Genomic DNA, 16,594 nt, shown 5'->3' with positions numbered 1-16,594 from the left:
GGTTAAGATTAAGGACATTACAGTGGGTCCAAGGCACTGGCAAATGGATCCTTTTATCCTCAAGGATAATACATTTGTGGGGCATTTGTCTCGGGAATTTTGGGCGTACCTAGACATTAACTCACACTCGGTTCATCGCCCATCCTTCCTTTCGGAAATTGCCAAAGCCTATGCCAGTGGGTCAGTTATTTCCTAAACTGCCAGTAGGAGGTGGAAGAAGGGTGAGCAGCAACGTCTCCTCAAAGCACGGTTGAAGGCAGCTGAGAAGGCCTACTTTGACAGGCCCTCGTTGGTCAAGTTACAGAGGATTACGGCGCTGCGGTCTGCATTGAAATCCGTGCTCACGCAGACAGCAAAGAACGAGCTTACTTTTGCAAAAGCAAAGGTTATATGATCACGGTGACAGGTCTGGTAAATACTGAGCATATCTCGCTCGGAAAAGGAGAGTCCCTCAAGCCATTATGGTGATTAGGGAAGGGTCTGGGAACCGAACGTGTGACTCCAAAAAGATTAATGTGTCATTCCAGAGATTTTACTCTAAGTTATACCAATCTGAGGTTTGTGAGAAGGGGCGGGCCAAAATGGAGGCTTTATTCAAGGATCTGGAGCTCCCGGGTGTGACCCCCGAACAAGAGTCTTTTCTCAATGTCCCCTTTATCAGAGCAAGAGGTGCAGGAGGCTGTGAAGCAGCTTCAGAGTGGAAAGGCACCCGGTCCTGATGGACTTCCCAGCAAATTCTAGAAGGAATTTACAAACATATTGTCAGGCCCGATGTTCAACATGTTTAATGACCCATACAGCCATGATTGTCTCCCGCCATCTCTGAGAGAGGCCAATATTTCGCTTATTCTTAAAAAAGGGAAGGTCCCGGGGGACTGTGCTTTGTACAGGCCCATTTCACTCTTAAATGTGGACTTTAAAATCCTCTCCAAGACCTTTGTGTTCAGGCTGGAGACTGTGTTACCTTCTATTGTTAAAGAGGACCAGACGGGCTTCATAAAGGGCCGCAGATCCTCCAATAATGTTAGGAGGCTGCTTAATGTAATTCAAGTGTGTCAACAACAGTCAATATAGGGATTGGTGATTTCTCTAGATACAGAGAAGACCCTTGACCGAGTTGAGAGGCCGTACCTTTTCTATACTCTGGAGCGGTTTGTTTTGGGCGAGGTTTCTATAAGATGGGTAAAGGTTCTCCACAATGACCCTCTCACTGCAATCATCACCAACAGGGTGTGATCAAGCAATTTTAACATTTTTGGGGTCAGCCGGCAGGTCTGTTCCCTTTCCCCACTGCTTTTTACAGTGGGGATTGAATCATTGGTGGAGGGCATTCATAGGGATCCCAATATATCAGCTCCAGACGGGGGGTCAAATTTACATCAGAGTTTATTGTACGTGGACGATGTCTTAATTCTTTAGTCAAATCCAGCAGTTTCAGTCCCTCGCCTGTTCGCATGCATCTGTGTGTTTGGCACCTTTTTGGGGGACAAGATTAATCTTGCAAAATCAGAGGCTTTGCCTATGGTTGGTCTTATGAAAGTGTTAAGTCTTGAGGGTGAATATTGATTCCCATTTAAATGGTCACAGGGGGGTTTTGTGTATTTGAGTATGTTCATTACTCCAGTTCTGAATCGCCTGTTCAAAGCCAATTTTGTTCAATTATTTGACAAAATCAACAAGACCTTCAAAGATGGAGGCGTTTCTGGTCTCGTGGTTGGGTCGGATAGTGCTTATTAAGATGAATATTCTCCCTCGTGTACTATACCCTATCTGGATGCTCTCCCTGATTTTCGATGAGCAAACATTCAGGAGACTGAACGGCTGGTTCAGCCCCTTTATTTGGTATCGTCAGTGGCCCCTCATTAAATGAGCTAAACTGCGAGTGTCTCACAGACTGGGGGGAGTGGATCTCCCCGACATTAAAAGCTACCAACGAAGCTCACTTTTATCCTACATGAGTGATTGGGCTTGTGGGGACCCTGTTTCAATATGGTTAGATGTTGAAACCTCCCAGACTAAGGTCACCCTTTACTCACTTGCTGTGTTTGGACAAAATGAGGACAGTTAGGGAATATTGGCATAACCCAATAGTTATCGATACTGTTAAAGCATGGAGAGCAATTCGGCAGAGGGAAGGCAATCTTGGCAAGACATCTTCTCTTACACCGGGTATGCCGGGTTTTCAACTGGGGATGATAGATTCAGGATCCAAACATTGGGCAGTTAGGGGTGTGTCTTGCGTGGGTGATTTGTTTGAGGGAGACACAATGATGTCCTTCGATCAGTTAGCACGGCAACACAAGCTACCGAACAGGGACCTCTTTCGTTTATTTCAAGTTAGAGATTTTATTTAAAAAAAGACATCAATTTTGACTGATCCCTCCAAGTCTGACATAGAGAGAGGGGTGATTTAGCCCCATATCCTGCAGACCCCACAAAGTTCTGTACTTTTCTGACACAACATCCCACCAAACCCAACACAGACCTGGGGACGTTTCCAGGGGAGATGAGAAACCGACTTGACATCAGACAAAGAAGATCAGCTGTGAAGACAAGGCTTAAAAGTTAGCCATCCCAGATGGGACCTGAACCACAATTCCAGGCAGAGGAGGCCAGTGCCTTATACATTAGACCACTGGGGGCACAGGGACCAATCAGAAATGGCAGCCTGTAAATACTGCACCCTGAACCTCTCATATTGTGTTCTTCTGAGTTTTATACTCTCACTGATTGGTTGTTCCCCCTTCCATCTCACGCTAAATCATTGGCTGCTTGATAAAATTGATCTTACCTCCCAAACGGACAGATGAGAAAATCACCAAACTCCAACTTTGCACAACTCAAGTCTGAGGAAAATGGAGCAGACAGGAAAATAGCAAAGGACTCAATGTTATTTTGTGCAGCACTTTCAAGATATTTGCAGTTGATAAATCCAGTCAATTTGGATTGAGATGGAGTTGATATGGGATGAAAATCAGCCACCACAAAGACCAGGCTTAAAATGTCAACACCCTAAAAGGGATTTGAACCTCCAATCCACTACATCAGAAGCTATAGTCTTACCCATTAAGCGACAAAAACTCAGTGACAATAGTCTACTGGGAATAGTTGATCTAAAAAGAGTTCTACAGCCGAGCATATTCCAAGATCTGTCACGACACACTGAGGGATACACTAAAGTTTAGGACAGCTGCTGCCAAGGTGTAACAGGGAAACAACACAGTCTAAGGTCTTTCTGACAAATGATCACATCGTCCTTTCAGTTCTCAGACCCTCTTGGTGCCTGACACTGAACAGAGATCATTTCGTGCCCAAGTACAAAATGCCTTTTTTTTTTCATGACACAGACCTTTGAGAAATGTCAAAATTCCAGTGTTTTGTTGGTTCTTTTCTCTCTGCATAGACTGTACACAACTGATTTAGAACCTTTGTGTGCATTTCTATTTGATTTTTCATGAATAAAGTACGTTTGTAAATAAACAAAAATCTGGAGAGAGAGAGAAGATCTGCCTGAACTTGCGAGACCCCCCTTTGTGGAAGAGAGCCAGCCCTATATCGGGACAGGAAGGAGATTCCAATGGCCCAACATGGATTGTTCCAGTTAATACCCTCGCCTCCTTGACCACAAAGTGAAGTGGGAAATGGCATGGTGCAGGGAGACACTAGGTACACGAACACAAAAGATGGCTGCTGAGCCATAAGTTGGCCACTTGGCACACAAGATGGCCCCCAGACCACAATATGGAGAGATAGCAGAGCAAACACAGACACTGCCTGGGGGCACCAGAATGCCAGCACAATGCACTCACAACCGAGTTGATTAGTTTAAGGCGGATGGGAGAGACAATACACATGAATAATATACACTGCCCGCCGAAGGGTCTGGGTCAGACAACACCTTTGATAGAAATGCTAACTGTTAGATACAGCCTCAATACAGAGTGATAATAGCCAGGGCTGCAGTATTAGGCCTTCTCAGGAAGAGCGATTAGCGCCCATTACTACAGCAACGGACCTCCGCGCAGACGCTGAAACTGACAACAACTGCACTGAAATTAACAAAGGCCATGCTGGAACTGACAATAATTGCACCGAAACGATCAAGGATTCTGCAATGTTTACAATAAACAAGCCATGTTACAGAGACAATAACCTCATCACTGAACTATTATATCACAAAATGTATAACAGTATCTTGACCATGTGCTCCGGGTTGAGAGAAGAATCACAGCTGACCACTGTGCTGTTGGAGCTGCTCTCTCCCCGGAGCTCCGGGATTTCCTTGGACAATAAACTCTGTTGGTGAACCCCGACTCTGACTCAGAGCCTGGTGATTTTCAGCAGTTGCCTTCCCACAAATGTTTGTCCAATCTGTGGATGTGGCACTCCAAGTTCTCCAACGATGGCCTAACTACCTCACATCCCCATCATAGACTCCTTGCAATTGTATTCAATACCTTGACTAAGAAAGGTAAGGGCCCAAATGCATAGCCACAGCCCCATCAGTTCCAACCTTGAACACCCAGATTTCAATCATTTCCATTGACATATTGGACCTTATCATAAATACCAAACATGCAGGTAATCTGGGGTTCAGCTGGTAATGTTGACAGAATATAGCTTAGACTGACACCAACACAACCGAAACAGAAGTTACTTTGTCCATAGATTGGTAGCTCTATCTGTTGGAGCCCCAGTGACCTCATAGGTAAGGTACTAATTTCCTAAACCAGAGAGTATGGGCTCAAGTCTTATTTGGGGTATTGGTTTTGTTGAAACCTTCACTGTGCAGCTGATCTCAATCCTGTGTGGTCACATGACCATGGCAACAAAATCAGGCATTCTCAATTGATCCTCAGATGGAGATACTTGACCTGATAGAAAATTGGCCAAACTAAATTAAACAGCAGCTATCAGCTCCAGAGAACAGTGCAGATAAGATCAAAGAGTTACAAAGATTCAAGAAGAACCAGTTCCAACCAGACTGAGGGTTGTATATTGGAGAAGTGTCAGGTTTTCAGCCATTGTGACTGTGCTGTCTCTTTCTGGGAATTCACCCCCATATCCTGCATACCCTGAAAATTCAGTGTTTTTCTGTCACAATTTCCCACCAACCCAATACAGACCTGGGGACTTTTCTTGGGGAGGTGAGAAATCGACTTGACCTCGGACAAAGGTCAGTCATGAAGACTGGGGTTAAAAGGCTAACACCCCAGATGGGACTTGAACCCACAATCCCGGGCATAGGAGGCCCGTGCCTTATCCATTAGGCCACTGGGGTGGCATGGATGTGTGAAAAATGGCAGCTTTTACATACTGCTCCGAGTCCGCTCAGAGTGTGTTTTTCTGAGATTTATATCCTTCCTGCTTGTTTTTTTACCCCTTCCATCTCAATCTAAATTGTTCACTGCTTGATAAATTGATCTTGCCTCCCATTTCTCCCCAAACGGACATTAGAGAAATCACAGCCGGTCAGACAGCATCCGAGGACCAGGAGAGTCGACGTTTCGAGCATAGGCCTGAAGAGCTTATACTCGAAACATCGACTCCCCTGCTCCTCGGATGCCACCTGACCAGCTGTACTTTTCCAGCACCACACAGTTTGACTCTGATCTCTCACATCTGCAGTGCTCACTTTCTCCCAGTCGAGAAATCAACTCAACTCCAACTTTGCAAACCTACAGTTTGAGGCAAATGGAGCAGAAGGAAAAGGGCTCAATGTTATTGTGTGCAGCACTTTCAAGATATTTGCAGTTAGTGGGGAAGGAGGAAGTGGAGATGTTGTAAAAAGCAGCACTGAGGACAAATCAACACAATCTTAGTGGGCATTCAGCCCATTGTGGCTGTGCTGTCTCTTTCAGATAATTCACCCCAAGATCTCTCAAATCCTGGAATTACCTTGTGCAAGTTTCTATTACACATCATTTGCATAAGCTCAACGTAGGCACAGTGATTTTTAACAGAGTACTGTTGTTGATATATATTTTAGAACATAGAACATAGAAAAGTATTGCACAGAATAAGCTCTTTGGCCCACAATGTTATGCCGTGGATTAATCCTAATGTAAAATAAAATAACTTCACCTCCACACCCCTCAATTCACTGCTATCCATGTGCATGTCCAGCAGTCGCTTCAATGTCCCGAATGACTCTGCTTCCACCACCACCACTGGCAACGCATTCCATGCATCCACAACTCTCTGCGTAAAGAACCTTCCTCTGACATTCCCTCTATACCTTTCTCCCAATATCTTCAAACTGTGACCCCTCGTGCCAGTCCACTTTGTTCCACAAATCCAGACGACACAGGTTTCTGTACAATGGTGGATGCTTTATTATCGGACAGTTGGCGAGAGATTCAAAATGTCCCCAAAGGTCGCCATGAGTCTACTTGGAATGACACTTCTCCATGAATCTCTGCCCTACACACAGAGACAGTATCTTTTATAGGAATTAAACAAAAGGGTTATCAGTCACATGGGCGATTGTATTAAACATAGTTTCAAGCAGGTAATTATCAATTTACAAAGCCCGATGAACAGCGATGTCCTGTGCTAACGTGTGAATAGATTACAGAAGCTCATTATCATATTCTTCACGGTGATGTGTTGATGTGAAGAGATGATAACAGAAGGGTTTTGCCTGCTGGAAATGGGGGATTCACATCCCTATGGTAATATGGAGGGGAAGGAAGACAATGGGAGTGGGAGGCAGTTTAACAGGGTTGTGGCCAAGGCTAGCAGTCTTGTGTGGAAAGGGCAAATCCCTCTGTCCAGGACTACAGGGGGAATCCACATGTGTGGCTCCACTCGGCTCTATTTCTGAGATACAGTCAGCCTCCCCCCTGACTGAGATGTTCTGTCTGTATTGTAAGAGGACAGGCTTTCCGTTGATACTGCAGTAAGGCCTTTGGTAGTGGAACGTTTAACCCTTGAGTCACCAATGTGTCCTGAAAGAGAAGCAAAGCATGGAACTGACCCCTCTTTGTTCATTTTAACTTCCTCACCAAGATGCCAATATTTTCATGTACAAGTTTGACCAAGACGACTTTGCTGCACAGGCGCTATGACAACAGATGAATGGACACCGCGCAACAATCACCAGACACGGGTGTCCCCTCCCAGTCAGGGAACACTTCAGCAGTCAGGGACATTCACCCTCAGAGCTTCGGGTGACCATCCTCCAAGGGAGACTCCAGGATACACAACGACACAAAGTGGCCGAGCAGAAGCTGATAGCCAAGTTCGGTCCACATGGGAATGGCCTCAACTGGGACCTTGGGCTCATGTCACACTACAGGGGACCCCACTACACTATACACTCTCTCAAAGACAGGCGCACACACAGACACACACACAGACACACACACACACACACACACACACAGACACACAGACAGACACATATACACACACTCACACCCATAAACACACGCTCACAGGCTTATACTTCTTCACACTCACACTCACATGCCCATAGTCACTCACTCTCTCTCTCATGCACGCGTGTACACACACATAGGTCTTCGGGATGAATTTGCATTTGCACAATCTGCAGGCAGTCAATGCAGGCAGGCAGTCAATGGAGTATTTTATACATTCCACTTTGGAACTAGGACCAGTCTGCTCAGAGTGTGTCTGGGAAAATTAACAAACAGTGAAATTCACAACTAATCCTGGAGGAACCTGTTTGGGGGAGGTCACAGCACAGAAATAGACAAGTGAATATTTTACGTGTGGCCTTACAGTAAGTCTGCAGTGGTGGGTAGAGTGGGTTCTTTCTTGATTATATGTTTTATTGAGCTATGTCTCTTGATTAAACTTAAAATATAAGCCATAAGTATTAATTTCACCTGGAGCAGTGTTTGGTAGAGGAATAAGACAGTGCTATTTTCTGGGTCTGTAGATTGAAAGAAACAAAAATGGCTTTAGTAGAGTGATATGCTCTTCTTGTCGGATGTGGGAGCTTTAGGGAGAGTTTACCAGTTACTGAGGATTATGTCTGCAATAAATGCTGTTGGGTGGAGAAATCAGATCGAATGGATTGGTTGGAGAGACAGTTAGAGACCATGAGGTATTTACAAAAGCAAGGGGATGTGATGGATGGCAGTTATAGGAAGGGGGAAAGTCTCAGATAGTCACATTGATGGGTTAACGCCAGGAAAGGTAAGACAGGTAGGCAGGTAATGCAGGATTCTTCTGTGGTTATCCCCATTTCAAACAAATATGCTTTTTTGGAAAATGAAGGGAGTGATGGATTCTCAGGGGAACAAAAATCCCATTCAGGCCCAACCCCTATCCTCTCACCCTGCATTCCCCAAAACCATTCCACCGAACCTGCACATCTTTGGACGTGGAAGGAAACCAAAGCACCCGGAGTACCCCATGGAGAGAATGTGCAAACTCGACACAAACAGACACCCAAGGGAGGAATCAAAGCCAGGTCCCTGACAATGTGAGGCAGCAGTGGTACCCACTGAGCCGCCATGCCATCCCCAGGAGAATCTCAGCAGGTTTTCAGCCATTGTGACTGTGCTGTCTCTTTCAGACGATTCACCTCAATCCTGCAAATCTTGTGCAAGAAGATGTTGTGCACCACTTCCCATCAACTGAATGCAGACATGGAGATTTTCCCAAAGTAGATTAGAAATCAAGTTGACAATCAATTGTTGGCTTCTTGATTAATCAATCTCGCTTCCCCAAACGGACAGTTGAGAAATTAACCAAATTCCAATGTTGCACAACTCAAGTCTGAGGAATATGGAGCAGACAAGAAAATAGCAAAGGGCTCAATGTTATTTTGTGCAGCACCTTGAAGATATTTGCAGTTACTGAGGAAGGAGTAAGTGGAGATGTTGCAAAAAGCTGCATTGAGGACAATTCAACAGAATCATAGCAGGCATTCAGCCCATTGTGACTGTGCTGTCTCTTTCAGACAATTCACCCCAAGATCTCTCAATTCCTGGAATTACCTTGTGCAAGTTTCGAATAATCATCGTTAAAAGTCAGACAACACCAGGTTGTAGTCCAACAGGTTTATCTCAAAGTACTAGCTTTCAGAGCTGCTGCTGCTGCTTCGTCAGGTGGTTGTGGAGTATAAGATTGTAAGATACAGAATTTATGGCAAAAGTTTACAGTGTGATGTCTCTGAAATTATATATTGAAAAAATTTGGATTGTATGTGAAGTCTCTCATCTTTTAGAAAGACCAGGTTGGTTTCAGTTCTTTCATGTGTAAATCACAAAATGTTTTTCATTGCCAATTGAAATGGCAAGCTGTCCAATAAAAGCTAAATGCTGTGAATGCTGGAAATCTGAAACAGAAAAAATGCTGGAGGAATCATGACTCAAAAACATGATTGAATTTTCTGAAAAAGTCACAAAGAGGATTGATGAGGGCAGAGTGGTGGATGTGATCTATATGGACTTCAGTAAGGCGTTCGACAAGGTTCCCCATGGGAGGCTGATCAGCAAGGTTAGATCTCATGGAATACAGGGAGAACTAGCTATTTGGATATAGAACTGGCTCAAAGGTAGGAGACAGAGGATGGTGGTGGAGGGTTGTTTTTCAGACTGGAGCCCTGTGACCAATGGAGTGCCACAAGAATCAGTGCTGGGTCCACTACTTTCTGTCATTTATATATATGTTAGTATCATTATGAGGTATCATTAGTAAGTTTGCAGGTGACACCTAAATTGGAGGTGTAGTGGACAGCAAAGAAGGTTCCCTCAGATTACAACGGGATCTTGATTAGAAGGGCCGATGAGCTGAGGAGTGATGGGTGGAGTTTAATTTAGATCAATGTGAGGTGCTGCATTTTGGGAAAGCAAATCTTAGCTGGGCTTATACACTTAATGGGAATGTCCCAGGGAGTGTTGCTGAACAAAGAGACCTTAGAGTGTAGGTTCATAGCTCCTTGAAAGTAGAGTCGCAGATCGATAGGATAGTGAAGAAGGCGTTTGGTATGCTTTCCTTTATTCTAAATCAGTTGTGTACAGTCTATGCAGAGAGATAAGAACCAACAAAACATTGGAATGTTGACATTTCTCAAAGCTTCTGTATCGTTGTGAACAAAAAGGCATTTTGTACTTGGGCAGGAACCGATCTCTGTTCATTGTCAGGCACCAAGAGGGTCTGAGAATTGAAAGAATGATGTGATAATTTGTCAGAAAGACCTGAGACTGTGTTGTTTCCCTGTTACACCTTGGCAGCAGCTGCCCGAAACTTTAGTGTATCCCTCAACATGTCATCTGAGATGTTGGAACATGCTGGGCTGTAACACTCGCTTGATGCCAAGACTTTACACTGGCAAATGGCTATGTGTGCCCAAGTAGCATATTGGGTAAACCACTGTCCTCCTAAGTGTGGGATTGTGGGGTTAATTTCCCTCTGGGCTGCTAAAATTTTAAGCTTAGTCTTTGTAGCTGACTTTTGTCCCATGATTCCTGAAGAAGGGCTGACGCCCGAAACGTCGATTCTCCTGTTCCTTGGATGCTGCCTGATCTGCTGCGCTTTTCCACCAACACATTTTCACCTTTACGTCTAATCTACATTATAAACATCCCCATGTCTGCATTCAGTTGATGGGAAGTGCTGTCCAACATGAACTTGCACAAAGGTGTCGGGGATCTGCAGGATTGGGTCGAAATTGCCTGAAAGAGACAGCAGAGCCACAATGGGGAAAGAACTGCTGAGATTCTCCTGGGGCTGGCATGGTGACTCACAGTGTCAGGGACCTGGCTTTGATTCCTCCCTTGGGTGTCTGTTTGTGTCGAGTTTGCACTTTCTCTCCATGGGGTACTCGGAGTGCATTGTGTTCCTCCCACAGCCCAAAGATGTGTAGGTTCGGTGGATTGGCTTTGGGGAATGCAGGGTGAGAGGATAGGGATTGGGCCTGGATGGGATGCTGTTCAGAGGCTGAGTGTGGACTTGATGGGCTGAATGGCTTGTCCCCCTCACTCTAGGGCTTTTATGAACAAGTTTGGAGCAGATGGTCAGAGCTCTGCTGCAGATCCCAGTCAAGGCTTTTCTAAGGGACTGGCATCCAGGTGTGTGTTCATATCCTTCTTTTCCCTGATCTTCCTGAATGTTCCATAGCTTTGGCCAAAGGGGTCATGAGCTGTGTTCACATCATCCAATGGGGTCACATTGGCAGGAGCTAGACAATGGATTTACTCAGACTGACACTTCCAGTCATCGAGTCATAGAGATGTACAGCACAGAAACACACCCTCGGTCCAACCCGTCCATGCCGAACAGATATCCCAACCCAATCTAGTCCCACCTTCCAGCACCCGGCCCATCTCCCTCCAAACTCTTCCTATTCATATCCCCATCCAGATGCCTTTTAAACGATGTAATTGTACCAGCCTCCACCACTTCCTCTGGCAGCTCATTCCACACACACACACCACCCTCTGCCTGAAAGAGTTGCCCCTTAGGTCTCCTTTATATCTTTTCCCTCTTACCCTAAACCTAAGCCCTCCAGTTCTGGAGTCCCCCACCCCAGGGAAAAGACCTTGGCGGTTTACCCTATTCATGCTCCTCATGATTTTATAAACCTCTGTAAGGTCACCCCTCAGCCTCCGATGCTTGGATCCTATCCTTAGAGGAACTGGTATCAGCTTCCACTGCTGTGACTCTGTGTTCAACCTCATCCGTCCCCTTTTCCAGGTCTCCCAGCTGCTGTTCATGCTTCTGCAGCATAATAGAGATCGGGGCCAGCTTCACCTCTATCTGCTTCCCCAACATCTCGCGAGATTTCGCGAGCTCCTTCACCAGGGACGTTGATGTTTCACAGTGTCCTGGGATTCTACAACCTTTTCAGAGTCCCAGGATATTGAGATGGTACTGAGCTCTGCAACATGATCGTCCGAGATCACCGCCATCTTGGATCCCCAGAGTGCAGTGAGAGAATAAAACTCAGAAAAACACACAATGAAATGTCAGGGTGCAGTATTTAAAGGCTGCCATTTTCACATTAGCTATGCAGCCCCAGTGGCCTAATGGATAAGGCACTGGCCTCCTAAGCCAGGGATTGTGGGTTCAAGTCCCATCTGGGATGTCAGACTCTTCCTTATGTGTTGTTAATCTTTAATCCACTTTGCAAACATCCCCATGTCTGTATTCAGTTGATGGGATGTGGTGTCCCATGTGACCTTACACAAGTCTTTTGGGATTTGCAGGATTAAGGCTGAATTCCCTGAAAGAGACAGCACAGTCACAATGGCTGAAAACCTGCTGAGATTCTCCTGGGGATGGCATGGTGGCTCAGTGGGTAGCACTGCTGCCTCACAGTGTCAGGGACCTGGCTTTGATTCCTCCCTTGGGCGACTGTTTTTGTCCAGTATATTGGAGAAGTGTCAGCCTGAGTTATCCACTTTATAGCTCCTGGCATGACAACAGTGAAGGGTATTGGTGTGACCCCATTGGATGATGTAAACCCAGCTCATGACCCCATTGGCCTAAGCCACTGAACTGTCTGGAAGGTCAGGGACAGGAGGGTAGAAAAACTCATCTATATGACAGTCCTTAACAAAGCCTTGACCTGGCCCTGCAATGGAACTCTAACCATCTGGTCCAAACGTATTCAGAGAAGCCCTTGAGTGGGGTGGGAGCAGGCCATTCAGCCCATCCCACCCAGACAACTCACCCCAATATCCTGCAGATTCCCGAATATCTTGTGCACCACTTCCCATCAACTGAATGTAGACATGGAGATTTTTCCAATGTAGATTTGAAATAAAGTTGATGAAAGATAGGCAAGGAAATGGCAGGTACCCCAGATGGGACTCTAACCCATAATCCTGGGTTTAGGGGGCCAGTGCCTTATCCATTAGGCCACTGGGGCAGCACAGCAGGGCTGAAAATCACACCCTTTAAATACTGCATCCTGACTGCTCATACTGTGCGTTTCTGAGTGTTTTTCTCTCACTGATTGTTTTTTACCTCTTCCATCTCATGCTCAATTGTTGGCTGCTTGATAAATTAATCTCACCTCCCATTTCTCCCCAAACGGATAGATGAGAAATCAACCAAACTCCAACTTTGCACAACTCAAGTCTAAGAAAAATGGAGCAGACAGGAAAATAGCAAAGGGCTCAATGTTATTTTGTTCAGCACTTTCAAGATATTTGCAGTTAGTGGGGAAGGTGGAAGTGGAGATGTTGCAAAAAGCTGCTTTGAGGACAAATAAGAGGATCTTCGTGGGCATTCAGCCCATTGTGGCTGTGCTATCTCTTTCAGACAATTCACCCCAAGATCTCCCAAATCCTGGAATTATCTGGTGTACGTTTCTATGAAATATCATTTGCCTTAATCTCAATGCAGGCACAGTGAAAGAGGTTGAAAAATCGAGTTAATTTGGATTGAGATGAAGTTGACATGGGATGAAAATCAGCCACTGCAAAGACCAGGCTTAAAAATGGAACACCAGAGAGGGGAAGTGAATCTGCAATCCCTCACGTAGAAGGCCAGTGCCTTATCCTTTAGGCCACACAGGAGCAGTGTATGAGTGCCCTTGGAAACAGGTGACCTCAAATAATCGCTACAGCCTAGTACATTCCAAGATCAGTAACTACACACTGAGGGACGCACTAAAGTAACGGGCAGTTGCTGCCAAAGTGTAACAGAGAAACAACACAGTCTAAGGTCTTTCTGACACATTATCACATCGTTCTTTCAATTCTCAGACCGTCTTGGTGCCTGACAATAAACACAGATCAGTTCCTGCCCAAGTGGAAAATGCCTTTATTTTTCACAACGATACAGAAGTTTTCAGAAATGTCAAAATTCCAAAGTTTTGTTTTTTCCATGAGGCATCTTATCGAAGGCCTTTTGGAAATCTAGGTAGATAACTTCCACTGGGTTTTCCTGGTATAACCTACTTGTTACCTCTTCAAATAAGTCTAACAGGTTTGTCAGGCACACCTCCCCTTATTAAATCCATGCTGACTTGTTCTAACCCGACAATGCACTTCCAAGAATTTAGAACTCTCATCCTTAACAATGGTTTCAAGGATTTTACCTCCCACCGAGATTAGGCTCATCTGCCTATAATTTTCCATCTTTTGTCGTGACCCTTTCTTGAACAAGGGGGTTATAACAGCGATTTTCCAATCATCTGGGAATTTTCCTGACTCCAGTAATTTTTGAAAGTCTACATCCAACGCCTCCGCTATTTCCTTAGCCATCTCCCTCAGGATTCTAGGATGTAGCTCATCCAGGCCAGGAGATTTATCGATTTTTAGACCTTTTAGCTTTCTCTTTTGTAATGGCTACCATATTCAAATCTGCCCCCTGTTTCTCCTTAATTGTTGGGATATTACTCATGTCTTCCACTGTGAAGACTGACACAAAGTACCAAGTTCTTCAGCCATTTCCTTATCTCCCTTCACGAGTCTTCCTGCATCAATTTGGAACGGCCCAATTTCTACTTTTGCCTCTCGTTTGTTTCTTTTGTATTGAAAGAAACTTTAACAATCATTTCTAATATTACTGGCGAGCTTACCTTCATATTTGATCCTCTCCTTCCTATTTCTATGTCTTTGTTATCCTCTGTTTGTTTTTGTCGTCTTCCCAACCTTCTGATTTCCCAGTGCTCTTGGCCTCTTTATACACTCTCTCTTCTTCAATGAGACATTTCCTGACTTCCTTTGTTGGACACGACAGTCTAATTGGGAGTCACTCACCAATTAAGAGGAAGAAGGTACTTTTGAGTCTTAGAAAGGAGAAAGTGGATATTCCTTTGTTACAGGAGACGCACTTTGATGACAGGGAGCATTTGAGACTACAGCAGAATGGCTTTGGTCAGGTTTACTTCACATCATTTAACACCAGAAGGAGGGGAGTGGCTGTATTGGTGAGGAGGAATCTCCCAGTTAAGTTACTAGAATGTGTTAAAGACACACACACACAGGAGGTTTGTAATACTCAAACCCCTGATCAATGGGTTAGAATATGATGTTTTAAATGTTTATTGCCCTCCAGCTCATTCCCTCAAATTTCTGATAGATGTGTTCTCTAAACTGATCAGTCTCAAGTCCCAGCATATCATTAAAGAGGGAGATTTTAACTGTCTCATGGATCCCACAGTACAGAGGTTGCCCAAAGGCCACCCCCCTCTCCCCGATCCCCTCTGTACAAACTAAACAATTAGTGGATCTGTGTGTGGAGTGAGGGTTGGTGGACATCTGGAGGTGTCTCCACCCTACAGGCAGGGATTTTACGGTTTTGTTTTCCAATCCACACAGATGTCACACCAGGATTGATTTTTTTTCAATCCCCGTGGCAACCCTGGGCTTGGTGGCACCTTGTACGATCGGTAATATTACCATCTCTGATCACACTCCAGTGGACCCGTTGGTGAAAATGAATTCCGTTAGAGTGGGTTCAAGCAATAATTTTGTGGAGCATTTCTCTTGGGAATTTCAGGCGTTCCTCGACATTAACTCAGGCTCGGTTAGTAGCCCACCTGTCCTTTGGGAAACTGCCAAAGCCGATGCCAGGGGGTTAGTTCTTCCCTACTCTGCCAGTAGGAGGCGGCAGAAGGGTGAGCGGCAATGTCTCCTCGAAGCACGGTTGAAGGCAGTTGAGCAGGTTTACTGTGACAGGCATTGATCAAGTTACAGAGGATTATGGTGTTGCTGTCTGTATTGGATTCCATACTCACGCAGACAGCAAAGAACGAGCTTACTTTTGCAAAGCAAAGGTTATATGATCATGGTGACAGGCCTGGTAAATATTTAGCACATCTCGCCAAGAAAAGGAGCGCCCCTCAAGCTATTACGGTGATTAGGGAAGGGTCTGGGAATCGAACATGTGACTCCAAAAAGATTAATGTGTCATTCCAGAGATTGTACTCTAAGTTATACCAATCTGAGGTTTGTGAGGAGGGGCGGGCCAAAATGGAGGCTTTATTCAAGGATCTGGAGCTCCCGGGTGTGACCCCCGAACAAGAGTCTTTTCTCAATGTCCCCTTATCAGAGCAAGAGGTGCAGGAGGCTGTGAAGCAGCTTCAGAGTGGAAAGGCACCCGGTCCTGATGGACTTCCCAGCAAATTATAGAAGGAATTTATAAACATATTGTCAGGCCCGATGTTCAACATGTTTAATGACTCATACAACCATGATTGTCTCCCGCCATCTCTGAGAGAGGCCAATATTTCACTTATTCTTAAAAAAGGGAAGGTCCCGGGGGACTGTGCTTTGTACAGGCCCATTTCACTCTTAACTGTGGACTTTAAAATCCTCTCCAAGACCCTTGTGTTCAGGCTGGAGACTGTGTTACCTTCTATTGTTAAAGAGGACCAGACGGGCTTCATAAAGGGCCGCAGATCCTCCAATAATGTTAGGAGGCTGCTTAATGTAATTCAAGTGTGTCAACAACAGTCAATATAGGGATTGGTGATTTCTCTAGATACAGAGAAGGCGCTTGACCGAGTTGAGAGGCCGTACCTTTTCTATACTCTGGAGCAGTTTGTTTTGGGCGTAGTCTTTATAAGATGGGTAAAGGTTCTCCACAATGACCCTCTCGCTGAGGTCATCACCAACAGGGTGTGATCAATCAATTTTAACATTTTTTGGGTCAGCCGGCA

General features: G+C 45.1%; 2 non-coding genes across 2 annotated transcripts; one reads left to right on the top strand and one right to left on the bottom strand.

Moving 5' to 3' along the window:
- Window positions 1-5,208: 5,208 nt before the first annotated feature.
- Window positions 5,209-5,281, bottom strand: trnar-ccu (transfer RNA arginine (anticodon CCU)). The gene has a single exon. It is a non-coding gene; the product is annotated as a tRNA-Arg (tRNA).
- Window positions 5,282-11,991: 6,710 nt separating this feature from the next.
- On the top strand, window positions 11,992-12,064 carry trnar-ccu (transfer RNA arginine (anticodon CCU)). Its single transcript has one exon. It is a non-coding gene; the product is annotated as a tRNA-Arg (tRNA).
- The last annotated feature ends 4,530 nt before the right edge of the window (window positions 12,065-16,594 follow it).

The sequence above is a fragment of the Chiloscyllium punctatum genome, chromosome 18, assembly GCF_047496795.1.
Source record: "Chiloscyllium punctatum isolate Juve2018m chromosome 18, sChiPun1.3, whole genome shotgun sequence".
Lineage (NCBI taxonomy): Eukaryota > Metazoa > Chordata > Chondrichthyes > Orectolobiformes > Hemiscylliidae > Chiloscyllium > Chiloscyllium punctatum.
Note: the sequence above shows the minus strand (reverse complement) of the source record. Positions and strands in the feature narration are given on the sequence as shown.